The 18,741-nt window shown below is 44.4% G+C and overlaps 1 long non-coding RNA gene across 3 annotated transcripts in view; it reads right to left on the bottom strand.

The window, feature by feature from the left end:
* LOC112980125 (uncharacterized) overlaps window positions 1-18,741 on the bottom strand; it is an 81,203-nt gene that overhangs the window by 22,391 nt on the left and 40,071 nt on the right. For all 3 annotated transcript variants that reach the window (XR_010390462.1, XR_010390463.1, XR_003258358.2), the window contains exons 5-7: window positions 13,945-14,065; window positions 1,506-1,842; window positions 237-427 (exon numbers count right to left, since the gene is read on the bottom strand). This is a non-coding gene — a long non-coding RNA (uncharacterized LOC112980125). The remainder of the gene's footprint in view (window positions 1-236; window positions 428-1,505; window positions 1,843-13,944; window positions 14,066-18,741) is intronic.

The following is an 18,741-nucleotide window of genomic DNA, read 5'->3' as shown; positions in this document are numbered from 1 at the left end:
AGTAAAATACAATATGTTTTGCTCTTAAAGAAAAAGGAGAGTGGTTGCAGAGGAGAAGGAAAATGGGCTGTCAGTGAGGCACAATTAAGGGCAAACCTACAGTTATGAGACTTCATAGTCTGGTTTCAAACTATTTACTAAAATGAATTTTAAAAGCTGCTTTTTATCAGGCCCATTTCAATGCCTTAGGAAACTGGTTTTTTTAAAGAAAGAAAAAAAGAAAGACAGACACTCACCATTAGCACAAATCTCAGCCAGCCTCAGATTTTGTCTTGGAGAGCAGCCTGAAGAGAACTGCATGTTAAGGGAGCCAGGGATGAAGGAGAAAACAGAAGAGAATTTCTGCAATCTCATCTGAGGAGAGCTTGGTGGAAAATTGTTTTCCAGGCTTGCAAGAGGTTTCAGAATTTCACTTTTCCCCCTCAATCTTAAATAGGAAATAAACCAGAAATGGTTATCTCAATTTCTGAAAACTGGTAATCTGGAAGAAACAAAACCTGTTTGGGTCTTATTGAAATGTTTCAGTATTATTTCATACTTAAATATCAATGTTTCTTACTACATTTTTTCCTATAGAACCACATGTTTTTATTTGAAAAAGAAAATGTTTCATTATATAATACTGACCACACTAAAACATTTTAAACTGAAAATGAGATTTGCCAAACCCAAGAGTATCCCACAAGATATTTCATTTTTAATTAATATTTTCTAATTCGAAAAATGCTTAATTGGAAAATTCCTAAACAACTCTGCTTCTGAGCACCACTCAGCAACGGCTCAATGCAGAAATGATATGATTGGCAATGGTATTAGCGAAGTCTGTGTTAGGCTTTGCTGTGACCAGGGACTCACACTTGCAAGGAAACTGGATGCATCTGTCTGAGTTGGGCATGCATCTTGGAAAAACTTGTAAGGCCATTTTCTTTCTCCTCTTGCACGCTACAAACAGGCCAAAAGAAACACCTCTCATTCGAAGCCCTTTAGCCAGTCTTTCAGAAATAGTAAACACTCACTGTGCCAAGTGAAGCATATGGGATTTCTGGGTGCTTGGTATCTCTACAAACAGGCTAGACATCTCCAGAGAGCTGGGAGACTTGCCTTGCATGGGAACGTGCCCACCCAATCTCCTCTCCCACTGTGAGTCAGCCTTTTTTTGTAACCACGAGCCATAAGAGGCTTACAGCCCAGTTCTTGTTTAAACCCTGCCATGCTTTTCAGAAAACATCTTTAATTTCAAGTAGAAACCAACCGTCTATCCATATTCAAATATAGCATTTGGCTATAGCTCCAAACACTGCAGCAAAATATATTTTTTGGGAACATTTCTGTACAATACTGTTCACGTCTGTATGGGAAGATCTTATTTTCCTTATCACGTGGGCATTTCCCACCTTGGCTCTAAAATAAAGGGCTAGCTATATTAAAGCTGAGACTTTATTTTCTGAAGCTCCCTTCTCCATCTGATCCTCCATCCCAAAACACAAGGCCCAGCATCAGCTCACCTTAATGAACCAGGACATCAGGTCTCTGAGAGGCAAAGCACCCCTCCCATACCACCAACAGCATACTGCTGTCCCTCTTACAGCTGGAAGACTGTCCACAGATCCCAACCAAAGCGAGGTCCTCTTCTTGCACTCCTGCTGAGCTCCAGTATCAGGCTCTCTTTTCTTTTCTAAATGTTCATTCCGAGAATCAGGGTTTTTCTAGATGTCTGCAGTCACCTGGAGTTTCACAGACCACTTCTAAGGGTGCACAAATGGAGACCAGCAAGCCATTGACCACAGGTTTGAGATTGTTAAGCAGTGGCGGCACTTCTACCGGGGAATCTGCAAGGGTCTGCTAAAAGGAAAAGGTTGAATACCACTAGTCATAGCTGGGGACATTCAGTTTGCCTGTAGTGATGATGAAGTTACTAAAAGCTCTTGCAACCAAAGAGCAGAAGATAGGAGCGCAATGGAGGTACAGGGACACTCTGGGGATTTCTGCCCTGCCCAGGGAGCTCGTGGTGGAGCCAAGAGGTGCGTGCGGGTCACCTGCAGAGCAGGGTGTGAAGGAACAACCATGCTTCTGCTGCTGCTTCTTCAATCCACGACGTGGCCTGCATTTCAGTCACTGCCTTTTCTGAAATCCACATAGCATAATTGATAATTGTATGAAAAGCCTTGGGGGTTGGACAAGATAATAGCAGTTTTACAAGAGCCTAGAAGACACTGAAAACTTTTATGGTGTTTTTGATGTAAAATTATTATTTTTCCCCGCTGCTCAATGCACACAGTAGTTGCTGGCACAGATTCAATGGTTAGGTGGATGACATGTTCTTTTTACTTTTTGGAAGCGGTTTTGGGGCCCCTCTTACGCAGATTTCGGGGAGAGAAGGAGAAGCAGGGGCTTTGTTAAGAACCAGCTAAGCCCTGTTTTGTCTTGCAACGTGGACAGGACCAAACTGTGTTTAGATTGTCACCCCAAGTTCAACAACACCTATACTCTCTGCAAGCTTGTAACCATGTCACTCTTCCAGAATTGTTCATACAGTGTGGGGAAATGCTCGCAGGAAGGCTGTGACAGCACTTTTCCATCTTTAGCTTTTATGACTCAAAGATGAGGTTAAGGGCCCTGGTTTAAGAAGGCATAGAGCAAACTGGCACAGCAGTACCCTCTCCCACTAATGTTCTTCAGTCTCAACTCAAAATACCTCACGTATTCCAGCCTCGGTTGGGGCTCTCCTTAGTCATGAGTGCTAAAGACAGCAAATATATCAAACGATGTGACAGCTTTGTGAAGCACACCAGGAAAAAAAAAAAAAGAAAAACAAAATAGTTCTCCAGAGAGCTGAGTCTAAGAAACTCGTTTCACTTGTGACACAACCCAGATTTGAGATCGCACCTCCAAAAGCAAAGGGCAGGAGCCAGTTTGTTTAATTTTGAATATTTGCATATCTCTTTCTCTCGCTGCATTGATATCAGATCTGCAACAATCTATTAAAGCTTTCATTTGAATAGCCATTATATGCCTGAGAATGGAGACTGGGCTCCTTGGGGGCGCTTAGGAATAAACAAATCATTTGTGGCACATGTGTTGTTCAAGCTTCAAGCAAGGTAAATGGAAAATACAGATTATGGTGCCTCAAGTCCTCTCCATTTTCCCCTCTTGTCAAACATTCCCAGATTCTTCAAAAGGAGAATCTGGCCATATTATTAGCAATAAAATGGCTTATAGCTGAAATTTTGAAAAGATTTAACAATGTTCTTTGCAGGAATTGTGTTTCTCATTACATAAATCTCCAGGCTCTCAGGCAAACCACCACCACAGCAAGCCATTATGTCCTGCTGTGGCGGTGTCTCCACTTTAAAAAGGTAAAGATTCAGGGCTTTTTGACTTTCTTGTTTTCCATTCTCCTTCCTTTTAAAGAAAAAAAAGCCCCAACAAACCAAACAGTATATTAGCCACAGAAAAGTCCCCTCAGGTGCATCTGCGCTGCAGCAGATTCAGTCCCTGTTTATGCCAGTGACCCACGAATGACCAGGGAATGATGGGGTCTAGAGAGGACACAGATGGATGGGGACATGGAGGCTCCACGCTGCCATCGGCAAAGGACACGGGCTCCCTCCCCACCACCGTCCCGCAGCTGCCCCAAAGGTGCCCTAGCTGCAAGAAAGGTGGTAACAGCACATGCACAACAGTGCACACTCGCACCCCTGGGCTTCCCAGCCTGGCACCAGAGAAGGATGTAGTCTGCAGCATTTATCCCTGCTACTGACGTCTACCGCGTTTTGACCAGGCATCCGACTTCTGCACAGGGGTTTCTGCACCTGAGATGCCCCTGGCTGAAGGAGGGTGGGGAGCCTTCATCATCTGCTAATGTGTCTTGGAAAACAAATACCAGGAATAAAATAAAATCAGGTAAAGTGAAATCCCAGCCATCAGATGCTGGAGCTGATGCAACTAAATTTTTAAGTCTTCTGTTGAAAAATATGCTGTCAATTGCCAGGCAAATTTCTCAGGTTGATATGGCAACTGGAAACACTGGAAACCAAAAAGCTGAGCAAATTTCTTAAAGGAGAAAAATAGTCTTGTTCCTGATCAGCAGGGATTTCCATGCTCAGTTCCTGAGCCTGCCTTCTTTAAATTCGCAACCTACAGGAACAGCAGCGTCATGAGATGATGCTGATTCTCTTTCCACCGTCAGAAGCTGTTACACGGAGGCTGCAGTTACGCCATTGGGCTTTTGTGTAACAGCTATACAGTCACGGCTCATTTCTTAGCCCTGCTTCAGAAGCAGCATCCATCTGCTAGCACGGATGTGCATTGCCCCTCCCTGGGGGAAGTGGCCCTTTGGACAGAAAGCCCTTGGGACTAACCTCCAGCAAAGCGTTTAAGCACGTGCTTCACATTAAGTAAGTCAGTAGTCCCACTGAGGTAATAATATTACTTTTGCATTTAAAGCTGAATATTCTCAGGAGTTTTGCTGGACTTCTATAGGGTTTCTATAAAAACATATACATACACATATATATTGTGACACCGAACGAATACCGCTGCCAATACCTGGAGGGTGGGGTTGGAGGCTAGACAGAGCTCCTGGTTATCTAGCTGGTTGTCTGTGTTATAACTGTATCACATATCATTTTTCTTGGTAAAAAGCTACTCATGTTCCAGGAGTCCTGATCTCTGCTGCACACATGTCCTGCAGCATGGCTCAATGGGAATGGGTCAGTAGCCCACATGAAGGAAACGGCTCGAACTGGGCAGGAGAATAGCCAGCTGGCAGGTTGGCTGGGAACAAAAGAATTAATGACCCGTAGGTGTCCAAAGAGCCTGCTACAGGAAGAGCACACACAGTATTTGCTTAGTTTACGCACTGCCTCTCCCATGCCTAGCCAATTTGTATGAAACAGAAGAGGGAAATGGGCATTAAGTACCCAACATTGCCACTTCAGAAGAACAACTAAACAGGACATTCACATTTGTATGCCAGCTACTTATTCCAAAAAGATTTAAAGTGGGGAATTTGGATGAGAGGAAAGAGCAAGAGAAGTTGAAAGCTGCATTTTCTCAGAATGGGTGTTGATATGAAATCTGATATTGCAGTTCTGGCAGCTCGGACAGAAAAAAGGGTCCCCTGGATAAAAATAGATGAGACAACTAGGAAGATATCCAGGTTTGAAGATAGACTAGGACTATACTGGTTTTTTTTAAGCTCTCACTTTCAACCTCAGTACCTTAATAAATTATCTTTATTTTACCAATAAAGATAAAAGTGACCAGCTCATGACATACTCATGCTAAGAAAAGTGGTAAGCGCAGCTGCCAGAGGTCCTGGCCAAAGGAAGATGCTGCTTGCTATAAAATGCCAAGGGCTGTGGTGGGAGCTATTACTACCTTGTGCTAAACTCTGGGGCAGGCAGAAGCAAGCACCTGCCTCGCAAGGAGCAGAGCAGACGGCTCTACACTCTGCAGCTCTGGGCAAGTCCTGAAGATTTGCAGATGTACTGTGGGGTTTAACTGGAGCACACAGTCCCACACAACCTAGGACATGAGGACTGGAGGAGACCATACGTGCTCGGGACAGTTTGCAAGCTTGGAGTCTCTCTGTCGAGCCTCATAGAGCCTTGTGCTGCCTCACATCACCACTGCTCTGAGCTCCAGCTCTTCACTGATTAATTCGTATCCCAGCCTGAGCAACACCACATGCCCGGGGCAGAGAGGGGCCTGCTTAGCGTGACCATGCCTGCGAGGACAGCAGGGGTGCAGACCACCTGCCAGGAGCCTGCTTTCCGTTCGGTCACCTAACAGAGAGGATGAATCCTCCTCCCCCTTTGCTCCCTCCACTTGCAAATGCTGAAGGCATTTGATAATACTCTTCATACAGTTTCTCAGATCCAACTGACTGTATCTTCTTAAGCCAGAGTCCCACAAATTAAAGTCAACCAACATTTAGCAATCTGAAGGGGAGAAGAGGACTTCAAAAAACCCACCTCAGAAAACCAGAGGGGGCAATCAGCTCTTATTTTATATTTATTTTATCTTTCCTTTAAACAAAGGGTTGCTATTCTTTTCTCTCCCCACAACGAAGTTAATAGATTTATTCATCAAGTTTTCCAAATTTAGACATCAAGCTGATGTTTTTCTCCCACTGCTAATTTTATTCTTAGCAGCACTTACATAAAGGCAAGTATTGCAAGATATGACAAAAATACAAACCTCCTCTGACCTGGAATGTACTGGCAGGTAAAGTACAGGGGAAAGTACAGGCAACTTCTCAACCAAGCTCTCCGAAACATAAAGTTCTAAAATGAGACTCAGGTTTTTTTAATACTGTTTTATCTCAAGATCTGGATATGGTCTTATCTGCCTCTGTAGTCTTGCCTGGGACATGTAGGTTGTGCCCTCACGTTAGCACAGTGGCGATGGCTGATGCTCACCGTTGTGCAGGGAGCTGGAGTTCCCAGCCTCTGCCTCAGTGAGCAGCACATCATGCCCGTACAGCTACAGGGCTGTCCACCGAGGCCACGTCTACATCGTCAGTTCATTAGATGTCAGCCTCTTCCTAACTCCCGATCTTCCTACCAGCCTATTCCTCTGTAAGCACACTCATGCTCAGGCTTCGGCTGAGCTCCCAAGCCCACACCTTAAGCTCATGTCCTAGTGCCTGGTCCAGTTTGGATGGTTTGGGCCCAGGCAAAGCACAACACACCGCAGCCCTGCCTGCTTCTTCTGCGCTTCCTGCGTGCAGCTGGGGTGCTCTGAACCAAGCCGTGCGGCTGGAGGGCATGGGGACCACGGAGGTGCTGTGGCTGAGCCAGGTCGTCATCCCCCAGAGCGGGCAACGGCGCAAGGAGACCTCCTTACACGCTCTCTGCTTTTTCCCACCTTGCCCGTTTCCCAAACTTGCTCTATTAAACATCGGAGAAAAGGAAGCTGCCTGCCTTTGCCTGCGGGCTGTCTGATAAAGGCCCAAAAGCGCACGGGTACACACACCACGTACATACACCGCCGAGAAGGCACCTAGGCGAACCTCAAAATGCCAGTATAAAAAGACACTGAGCAACAGCTAATACCAAACCTAGTTTAAACACTCCTGAGCATACGAAACACTCTCATATGTCATTGCCGCAATAGCAGGGCAATTCAGAGCGCTGTGGTCCGTGATGGCGATCCCTGTCCACACTGTTGGTGTCCACGACGGCACCCGTTACCGCGCGCCCCTTCCAGGGGCATCCCGCGTGTTTGCCTGGCAAAACAAAATCCAGCCCCCAGGAAATGCTGCAGGTTTCCACCAGCTTTTGCGAGGCCGGAGCTGTGCGCATTCCCATTGGCCCCAGTCGTGCCTCATTAGTTTAGCTTAATCAAGTGACGAGCATCGCCCGAGCCTAGGGAACTGCTGCAGTCAATGGGGTCTATTCTCCGCTGGATAGACACATGTCACACCCATTAGCATCAATGGGAGTTACAAATGCGCAGCGGAGAAAGGCCCCAATGTGTCTAACGCACATTAGAAAGGAACAGAGGGGCCAATTCAGCCCTGGGGTAAGCGCCTGCAGCTCAGCTCATGCCGGCAGCTTGCAGCAGAGCTGAAATTCAACTCACTTTCAATCCGGCCCAATGAGATAGTGACTGGGAAAAAAAACAACAAAAAAAATCAGCATCACCTGGTAGGCGGCTGAGTCCTATGTAAAAAAATCCCGAACAAACAGCCTAAGCGCCCGTTGTGTGTACTGCGGACAGGTGTCCAAACACGAAACCCCGCTCCCACGCAACGCCCCGGGCACGGCAGCGAGGCCCGTGCTGCATGGCAGCGTCAGGAAAAATTCCACTTCTGCGATACTTCTGCGGTGGATAAAAAGCCCTTGATCTTCAGGGTTGTCAGTGCGATATTTTCAACAGGCCTAAATGTCAGTTGGGAGAGGAGCAGCATGGGAGCCCTGGGAACAGCCTAAGAAGTGGCCAAAATGAAAAACGTGCGCGTAAACAGCAAGAGCGACAGAAGGGCGACTGCTTCTTTTGCATGCGTTATCAGGCCTGATCCTGACTAACAGGCAACTCTTCACTGGAACTAGCCCAGGCCGGCTGGGGATCTGGCGTCCTGCGAGTTACGTCTGAGACAAAGTAATGAAATGGATCTTTACGTTCCCCAGTTTTGGGGAGTTTCTCATCTTCCCTTTTTCTTTTTCTTTTTTTTTTTTTTTAATTCAAGTTGCTACTCACCCCCCTTGAGATTCAAAATCAATCTTAAGTGGATGTTTGGAAAAGCCATTTTTTTTCCAAAAATTATCCTAGACTAGGGAGCTTTCATCCATGTTCACACTGGGAGAAAAGTGCCCTATGAACATGGAGTGTGTCATGTCACATGTTTCAGTGGTGTACATACCAGAAATGCCGGGTAGTTACAGCAAACAGCTTTTAAAAATTTGCTTTTCAATTTGTGCTTAAATGAGGATCTGTCAGTACTGACTGCAGCCCCATCAACATTATCATTGGACACTTGGGTCATATTTATTCCTCATGACACTGTTTCACATGTCACTGCATTACCGAGATGCTGGGCACGGTCCTCCTTGCATCTGCTTGTTTCCCAAGGAAATTTCCCTTAGACCTTCGGTGGTGTTGGCCTTGACTTAACCTTTTGTGAAATAAGAATGTAGTCTGAAATACGTAGTTGTATATTAGAATATCGGTATAGCACTGGTACTCTTAGAGTTAATAGCCATAATATATATGCCAACAAATTGTCTTTAGCTTTCTCCATATGTTAATTCCCTCTAATCCTGTTATCAGTACAGCTAGTTGGACAAACAGTATGATAATAAAGCAGTATGTATTATACATGTCCTTCAGTCCCAGATTAACCACAAGATTTCCCAAGCACCTAGGGATTTGATTTACCTACTGTGCGCAAATTGCCAGTGAAAAGAAAAGTATCCAGGAAAAGATATTTGTCCCCATACCGTACTGTTTACCATCCCCTTTCCTCTTGATCCGTACGTGTGTCTCATCTACACAGCTTATTTATTCTAACCTTTGACGACAGTTTAATGCAAAGTCTGAAGATCTGGGACACCATCGACACACCCAAGGTGTTTCTATAAGAGCATCAAACATGCTCCTCTGTGTCCCCCAAGTGCTGCCCCCTTCATCACAATCGGGAATTAAAAAAGCTAGAAAATAAAAATGAAGATCTTTTCCTTATGACTGCTACAGGTGCTTACTTAGTTCTAGATAAATACAGCCCCCTTCCCCCCAACCCACCACCGCTTTTTTTTTTAATTCCTCTCAACGTGTCGTAGCTTTATATGAGGCTAATGGAGCAAGGCAATGCTCAAACGTCAAATTAAACTGCACAGCTCTGTAATCACTCAGACTGACATGGCATAAAAGGATAATTAGTAGTTCATTACATGGAACATTGTTTGTTCAGCTAAATTGATTTCTCTCAGCTGCCCATGTTTTCTGTTTACTTAGTGAGTGCTCCACTGCACATTCTTATTTGTGAACTAGGAAATCCCTTCCCCTGAACTTTTTTTTTTCCTAATCAGCATTGAGTTTTTAAATATAGTTTGCTGGAGGTAGATGAACCTCCAAAATTACAGACAGGTGCATGGCAACAAAGGCCCGTGTAGAGTGATACGCAGTACAAAACAAGCTGTGGTTAAGGAGACCTACCCAAGTATCCCAAAAAGGGCCATGTGTGTCCATCTGCTTTGTACATAGAAATTCCGAGCCTGGCTGTTTGCTTTTCAACTTACAGTGAACTTTCTTTTCTCTCATAGTGGGGGGAAAAAAAAAAGAAAAAGTGGGGCTATAATCCCTCAGCACCGGGAGTGGAAATTCTGCAACAAAGTCTTCTTTAAAGCCTCCCTTTGGCTCACTGGGACCCAGAGAAAAGAGGAAACTGTTGTTTTACATGTGTTTTTCTTTCCACTTGCAATTAGGATTGAGGCACAACTACCCAGCTTCAACTGTTTCTAAACCAACTCCTCACAAAAACCTATCGACTCATCCGAATTTCAAAACCTTGTCAGCAGTTACAAGTAAATGAGTTGGAGTTATCAACTCCCACACTTTTAATGTCAGTCTCAATATATTTATATTTTCCTTAAAGCCCTAAGTTCTGGAGCCATTTTGATTATATTTTAAAAAGTGTTCTTGTTTAGGTAGAAAATGTGATCCCTAATGAGTCAGAAAACAGAACAAAAGCAGACAACTACACCTTTTTTTGAAGCCTATTTAAAAACTTTCGGTTCAGCGCTGCCTACATCACGCCGCACAATCACCAACAGGTACCCACCAAACGCCACTTTCCCCTGTGCCTTGCACACGCTACATTTTGGGTCCTGGTGTATTTGCCTTGGAAGCTACTGTTGTTTCAATCTGGTTTTTAAAGAAGTTTAAACTGTTTCGTATAGTCACCCATTAAGAAAAGTGGTGCTCGCTTCCTCTAAATTTTAGTGACATTTAAGGGCAAGTTCCTACCCTTGATGGCAATATCAAACTAAAATATTCCCACGCCCTGCTGCTTGTCCCTGCCTCCGCCTCCCCTTCTATGTGTTGCCACAACATTGTGAAGTGGATCACAGAGCTGATGCAGCTGAAAAATAAAAATCCCTTGGTGCCAGGTTATTTTCCAGGGAGATCAGACGCCTTAGCCAATTCACAACATGGACCCACAGGCTGTTTTGCCAGCACAAGGAAGGGGACGACAGGGAGCAGCCAGGAAGAGCCGGTGGGTGGGAACTGTTTAGGCTCGGTGTCATGAGAAAATGAGCATGAAGCTGTGGGTAAATCAACCCCTTGCGACACTTCCACGCTGGCTTTACTCATCACTTCCGCGGAGCCTGAGGCAGTGCCATGACCAACAGCACATCCTAGCCAATCGCTTGGAAAAGCAAACCAATTTTAGCATTATCCATGTCTCTCTACATTTTGTTTTCCCTTCGCTGTTTCCTTCCAGCCACACGGGAGGAGTCCCTTCCACTGAGTCCCTGAGGAACAGATGCATTTTCTTTTTCCTTTAATGACTATTTTTTTCTATCCACTGATGACTGCCCGCAGCATCATTTGATTAGTTTCCATCACCTAAACTCAGATCACCTTTAAACATCAATTTTTCCCACCGTAACCAAACCGTTTCCAACCATGTGTTACGGTGATATTGGGGTCTCCACTTCGGGAATCCCTTAGCTGCTCTGGACACGACTTCAGCAACAGCACATCTGCTCCTTCAGCAGAAAAACTAGGCATGCTTGCACACCCAACAAACCAGGGCAGTCGGAAACCCTCATCTCCTTTGGACACATGCATTCCCCTGAGCAACTATTCCATTTCTTTGATCACTTGGTTAGGGCAGGTTCGCAATTAGTCTCCCAAGGAACCGGTCTGCACAGGGCCACACCATTGCTGCGCACATGCTGGGGCCTGCCTGGCCCGCGGGATCGGAGCACCGCGCTCGCTCCAGCCCCCCGGCGAGCTCCCTCTCGGCACACGCAGATCTGGACAGCCACGGCATAGACACAGGCTTTCCCTTGGCTGGGCCAGCAGCTGATTCTGCAGTTTGGCTGCTGAACCGAAACCTGTTTAGGAAAGGGTGTTTGGGCAGAAGAAAGCATATTCCTTTTTTTCTTGACAAAATGAAAAACAAAAGCACAGAAGCTTGGGCTTTATGTCAAGTGATTTGGCTCCTTCTGCCCCAAAACAGAATAAAAATAAAATGATTTTTGAGTAGTTGTAAGAAAAACAAAAGACAGAGGATAGGCCTGAAATATCCAGTAAGTCGTGTCTTCCTTTAATCTACCAGCTCAGCGACAGAGCCTGCACCAAAGGCATCATCGATTTCACTCCAATTCCTTCCTCTGCTGAAACTATTCGAAAAAAATGGCTCGACAAATTTGATTCCCACTTGTGATTACATTCAGTGTGATGGAAACTTCATTTTTTGAATGAGGAAACTATTTACTAACAGAAAATACCTCTAGGGCAAATGTGAGTAACAGTGACAACACTCCCTGCAAGAGTGCTCAGAGACCACTTCCAACGGCACCTCCTGAGCTCTAATTCCTGTGAAGAAAATGGAGGCTTTTTCTTCTGTGAGCCATCACTGTCTCAGGATGCTGTATAATATTTGTGCTATTGCCAGCCCTAGCAGCACTGGCAAATGCTGTACACACACTTTGGCGTAACTATCTTTTGACTTACCCAGAAGTGTGGGGGGAAACCACAGGCCATGCTGAGGGCTCCATTTTGCCTCCCCAACACATTGCATCAATGGCCAGCACAGACTTTTTTACCAGCTAAATTCCAGAGAGGTGGCTTACTGTAGGGCTGGTTTCTCTGATGTTGTTTTTGTTTTGAGCCCTGCTCTGCCCCTGCTCCAAGCTGCTTAGAGAGGAGCCAGCAGCTGCTTAGCCACGCTGTCGTAGCCTGATCTCATTTACCTTGCTCCTCAGCATGACCTGCTAGTTTCTGCCACACTAATGAATCTTCTCGCCTGGAGCTGCCTGGCTCAGAGCATGGGTGAATCACTGCCTGGGCCAAGCTGTGCAGACTTCTCAAGATGGTTTTGCAGCTCCCCAGCTCTGGGTATGGCTCTGCCCCAGATTCCTCCAGAGCTATCACCATCTCTTCCTCCTACGCTGGCATTTCCTTGGTTCTCTGGCTCACCCAGGCCTCTGCGGGTCTCTTGCTGCTTGTCAGAAATGTGGGTTTGGAAAACGGACAGGACCTGTTTCTGCTTCAGACCAATGAGAGTTTGCACAGCTAAAACTGCCAGCAAAGCGCTCGATATCTAAACAGGTTTTAGTCATTCCTATATTTTCTTTGCTGGAAAGCTCCCACAGCATGTAGCTGTTATTACACTATCTGTCCCTGGACAGTTTGTTCACAGCAAACTAATTGCCTGCACATCATTTGTTTTATCCAAGACACATCTTTAAAGGGAGTTTCCACAGACTGTTCCTGGCATTTAATACAAAGTTACCACTCATAATGAAGTCCAAACCAATCATTAGCTCATCTGCTATCTCAGCTACCCAGACTTCTTTTTGTTCCAGGGGTACAAATTTCCAAGTATTTGGACAGTTGCACCTTCCTCGGGAACTGCCTCCATTTGAGAGCAATTAGGTCATTTGGTTTTGGACATCTCATTGCCTAGACTTCTTAATATGTCTGTTCTAGTCACAGCTCTGCTCGAGCCAGCAGCCACTGTCCCCACGCATTTCCCAGATCCCATTGCCCTTTCAGTAACTAAACTTCCCTTATGGTTGTTTAGCTGCCCAAAGCTGAACAAACAGTTCTGCAGGCTAACAAAGCTAATGAAGCCTGGTTTCCTACACATTTACTTCTCACCATTGCCTTTGGTGCCTGAGGATGAAGCTCCAGCTGAAGTATTTGACATAATTGGGCATTTATATGTTCCTTTTTTGTTTTTCTATATTGATTTTCTAGAGTTTGGGCCCCTATCTCAGGACTAATTGGACACCTCTTGAAACCTGTAGAAACTTACTGATCTTTGAGATCTTTATATCCTCATCAAGTTCAGATGATATCAGCAAACGAGTTCCAAGTCATTAGCAGGGGATACACGGACGGATACAGGCAGCACACCTGTACTAGCCTTTGGTCCCATGTGAAAACAGGCTAACAGAGACCCTGTGCCGAGCACCGCAACCCTCGCTATGCCACCTCACCCTGGCGGAAACTCTCTGCCAGACTGGAAGAGAGGTGCTCATAGATACTAGTGACAGCCCTCCCTGACCTACCTCTAACAGTCCTTTATATAGCACCTCTCACAATGCTGGTCTTTAAGTGAACTACTTCCCTGGGATATCACACTACTAATTGCCTCCGTTCTGCTAAGTGAATTCATATTTTCCCTCATTATTTAAAAATACCTCAAAGCAGACTAGAATTCCCTTTCCCTTTACATACACTTGACACAGATACACTTACTGAGCTCTTGGTAGTCATCTTCCATAGCGGCTGCTCCCTCGTCTGGTGCCTTTGTTGGAAGGAGGGATTCAAATTCCAGGATTTCTTGCTGTGCCTTTGGCCTCCTTTTACTTATCTTGATCTGCAAGCACAAGTCGAGCTAAGCATCAGTACAATAGACCAGTGTTGGTTTATCCTACAAGCCTTGCTGATAAATGGATATGCCAGGAATACAAGTTTCTGCACATCTTCTCCAAGTCAGACAGAAAAGCTTCCATCCCCATGAATTCGCATCTGTTTCTGGAGTGCAGATTGATGACTGGTTTCGTACCACCTATCCAGGACAACTAAGTCAGTCACTTTTTTGAAGATAAGTAGATAGGTGTGTTGGTTCTATAATCCCACTCTTTCCCTACAGATAGATGACACAGGCCTCTGTGCTCCTTTTAGAGACACCAGGTTGTTCCATTAAGTTAAGAACACTATCTATTTATTTATGTGGACTTTTGATCAGATCCTCACATCTCTCATGTGTGTGCGTAAGCTTCAGTTCTGGAGCATAAGATTTCAATCAGCAAGAAGCACTGCTGCCTTGCACTCAGCACTATTGCTTCAGTGCTCAGGAACCTCAGTCGTTGACTAGTCTTTCCTTCTGCCAAGCACCATACCAACACAACCTCTAAAGAAATTGTTGCAAGTGGTACCAAAATTCCCTCCACGCATTGCACTAGAGAGGGGCACTGTCCCAGGAATCAGCCATACGCAAAGAAGTGATCCAGAGGGCCTTCAGCACCCATACTTAGAGAAATTAAAAAGAAAAAGATGAATACCAAACTGCAAAGGTGAAGAAATACGAAGTATTTGTAATCTCAAGTTTCATTTGTGAGGCTGATAAACTCAGCTGTAATGTGATGGAATCTTTACAAACAGAGATTATGACTTTTGATAATTTGACAGAATTTTTGCATAATGGGCTTGTTAATGCTCAGAAATTATGCATTTACAGGTGTCATGGGGTACTATATGTTCATTATTTACTCCAAAGGCTCTAAAGTCCTGTACTGGAGATTGAATGATATTGAGTAGGAAGTTGTTTGCTGCTGTTGCTTTTCTTTTAAGCTACTGGATAATTTTTGCACACAAAAGATCAACATTACCCTTCCCAAGCCATTCCAGACCATGAAACAGACACGTACTTTAAAAACACATTCAAGTAACATTGATATGCACCAATTAGACCATAACAGGCTCTTAAGGGTGATTCTATCACATAAACATTGACTGATCCGGAGCACTTTGCCTGCAGATAGGTGACAAGACAAGAAAACAGAAGTTCAGACGCTGCCTTGACATCAGTGGAGCCAGGCACCAGAAAACTCACAAGGCAGAATAAATCTACTCTAAATTGTTAATTTTAGACTGGCACCTCTGAAAAACTTTAGCTCAACTGAAGAGGTCTAGAAACCATACGTAAAGCTTGCTAATGAGTAGGTATTAAACAACAAATGCCACAGAAAGCCCTTTCTCTACATGGTATCCAGGTCTGTCCATTTGCTTGGAGTATACTGCACGGAACAGCAGTGCTGCAATGAACAATTTTTCTCATGGAAATGAATGCATAATTAGAAAATAAATGCATCTCTGAATCTTTGAGAGTAGAGTTGCCATCCAGTATATATAAAATGAAGGCTAGATAGGCACTAATTCATCTGTTCTTTTTTCAGTCATTCTTATTTACCTAAGTGTTAGAAAACACAGCAAGAAATCCAGCAATATGTCCACACCGCTTGTTCCTGTGAAAGAACTGCCCAGATTGAGACCTGTAAGCAAGCTACTCTTTCCCACTTCTCTTCCAACTAACTGGTCACTGACGTGAGAGAATATGACTTCTGCCATCGCACCGTAACTAATGATGTGCTAGAGAGACCTCGAGCACTTCCGCGTCTGCTGTGGAGGCTGCACATGGGGAGCGAGCGAGTCTTGTGGCAGAGCCAAACCCGCAACCGCCGCTCGCCTCTGAGGACAGGGTAGTGGAAACTTGAGTCAGACACCGAGGCTGGCTGGTTCTTCTGGCTTTAGACACTGCTCATACAAAGACTCTCACACATGCTTAATGCCGTGAGTACAAACGGACCTCTCTGAAGCCAAGGGAGCTGCCCATGTGTATAGATTTTTTGAAAATATGCAAGGACTCACAGAAGCAGAGCTTGAAATTCTTGGCTCTACATGTCTTTCTACAGACTTGAACAGTGCCAATTACATTCAAGAAATACCGTCATTTTAATAAAGCCAATGTTGTAAAATGCCAAGAATTTCTTTGGAGATGAGATTTGGGGTCTTCTTACTTGGCCAACATAACACAAGAGGATTAAGCTTCAAACGAGCCAGATTGTAATTGGAAGCCATAAAGCTTAGTGATCCTTATTTTCTGGCTGGCGAAAATAGGTATCTACTCCTCTGATGTCAGCTTCTGACCATGGCCAGTTTTAGCTACTATATTTATTTTGGTCCAGACCCAATATATAAAAATGTTTGTTCCTATTCAGTTTACAACACAAGACTTTCATCCCCGATTTTACAAATAGCTCTCTAGGAGAGCAGGAGTGACTAATTGTTTCTGATTGTGCTGTGTTTAGCCATCTACTAATTCAAGGTTACATCTCTGGAAACTTGGAGAATAAGATATCAAAAGTGCCCCAATAGACACAATATCAACAATGGATTGAATAAATACACTTCCCCCGCCGCAACAGGCCTAGTTTGGAAGTGGCCCAGGGATTAACTCTTTGTGCTCCCACCCGATTTCACAGTGCGTCACCTCCAGCTCTTTTCCTCATTAATCACCGCAGCGCTACCAGGCCTCAGACAAGCTGCCGGCTTTTGGGGCATTCCCTGCTGCTCCGCAGGTGACAGAGTCGCAGTCCAGGGCTTTTGGGTACAGCCCAGGTGCACAACAAACTGCAGCGGGGTCATCCCCAAAGTTTTCTTGTTTCTCGCTATGTGGAAAACTCACCACAATCATCTCAAACAATTAAAAATCTGTTCAGCTTTGGATTAATAAAATTAAAGGCCAGTAAAATTTAAGAGGAAAGGAAGTGCCCCTATAAATCAAAGCACACTTGTAGAATTGCTCTTTTTTTGGTGATGGATAGAAAGATTAATGTGTTCTCCCTTTCTTCCACTGTAACAGAAGTGTTTTCTTGGGCCCCTGATTTCTGGTGAGCAGATCTGAGGGAGGAGGGAGAGAGGGGCATGTGAGAGCGGAGAAGGCACACAGGGTGCAGACTCCAGGAGTTAGGAAATGGGAGTTACGGAGCAAGATGGCCTATTTTTTTATACTCTTTAATGTGAGGCCTGTTTTTTTTTAAACCTCTCAGCAGGAATAGCAAAGTTTTCCAAGTCATCACCTAGCAACAAAACCCAGAAAAACATTTGCAAAGCAGTTTTGCATCACTGCCATCCTTGGAAGAACTAACTTGTTGAAGGCTGAATTTGCTACGGAGAGGAATTGAATGCTCTGTTCTTATTCAGAGTGCTGAGACATGCAGTCTTCTTTCACTGAGAACAGAAATTCATCAACGCACACACACACTCAGTGTTGTTTTGGAGGTGGTCTCAGGCAGAATTTTTTGGACCGTAGGGGTGTGCTTTCCACTGAAAACCCTTTGAAAACAAATTGAAACAATTTCTTCTCAAGCAGGTCTTTTACAGTATATCATCCAAGTTACAGATTGTGTTTACACATACTGTCACCATAGGGGATAACAAGCTCAATATTTAACCTCAAGTTCTATTCATAAGAATATTTCATGTCAAATTGAAATAATTTTGATGAAAAAGCTCCCTGTGTAGTAGAGCAGATCACCTTTGCTAGGTCACAGTTTCAAGTCAGAGCGAACGGCCTAGCTTAATACACCATACATTTTCATGAGGCTGAATCATTTTTGTCAGTACCTTTAGAAAAACAGGCATTTGATTAAAGAACATCTTTTTCTTATCAGACTCCTTCTTCTCCCTTCCCAATATACACATGGAGTTTAATCTCTTAAACTTTGCAAAATACAGTAGGCACGAAGCATCAGGCACTTTGGCTCACCCTTCTTCTCTGTTCTCCTTCCAATAAAATGACATTTTGTATTCAGAAGTCTTCCTGTTGGTAAGTTTTTGAGACCACTGAGGTTTTTAACCTCATGACAGATGGGAGAAAAAACCTACAGAATCTGTTACAAAGGGTCTGTCTGCATAATGCCAACCTGTAACTTCTGAGAGGTGCTCAAGCTTGCTCAGAGCACCATCAACAGCAATTTCCTCTCAGCATGCAGACACACCAGTTCAGAGCCCAGAAACACTCTATGTCAGCACAGCACTACAGTGTATAAATTAGCCCAGGCTCTTGGTAAAGCTAATCAGTCCAGTTGTGTCACTGCACTGACTCATGCTTCTAGTTTTGATTAGCATCACCTCAAAAGTTTCTGCACCATGTTGCATTGCAGAGTGTAAACAGATACTTAATTTTCCCATATTTAGTTTGCAGAAAGACTATAGATATTATTGGGCAATGAAAAACCAGCCAATAGCTCAGCTGCTTAGTGATAATACTAATTATATTTACCCATTCATCTTTCCTTGTTACTTGTAATGACTGGAACACTGCTAATGGACCAGCTTCTAGACTAGCATGTGTATGGAGTGCAGAGCTGAGCAAAACAGTCATGTTTAATTCAGCATGACATTTAACCTCCAAATCCCCCTGAACCCAGTTGCGGTACATGCAGTACATAGTCACTTTAGTCCAGAGACTGTGAAGAGAAGAAGAAT

The sequence above is a fragment of the Dromaius novaehollandiae genome, chromosome 9, assembly GCF_036370855.1.
Source record: "Dromaius novaehollandiae isolate bDroNov1 chromosome 9, bDroNov1.hap1, whole genome shotgun sequence".
NCBI classification, from domain to species: domain Eukaryota; kingdom Metazoa; phylum Chordata; class Aves; order Casuariiformes; family Dromaiidae; genus Dromaius; species Dromaius novaehollandiae.
The sequence above is the reverse complement of the archived record's forward strand: the minus strand, read 5'-3'. Positions and strand labels throughout refer to the sequence as shown.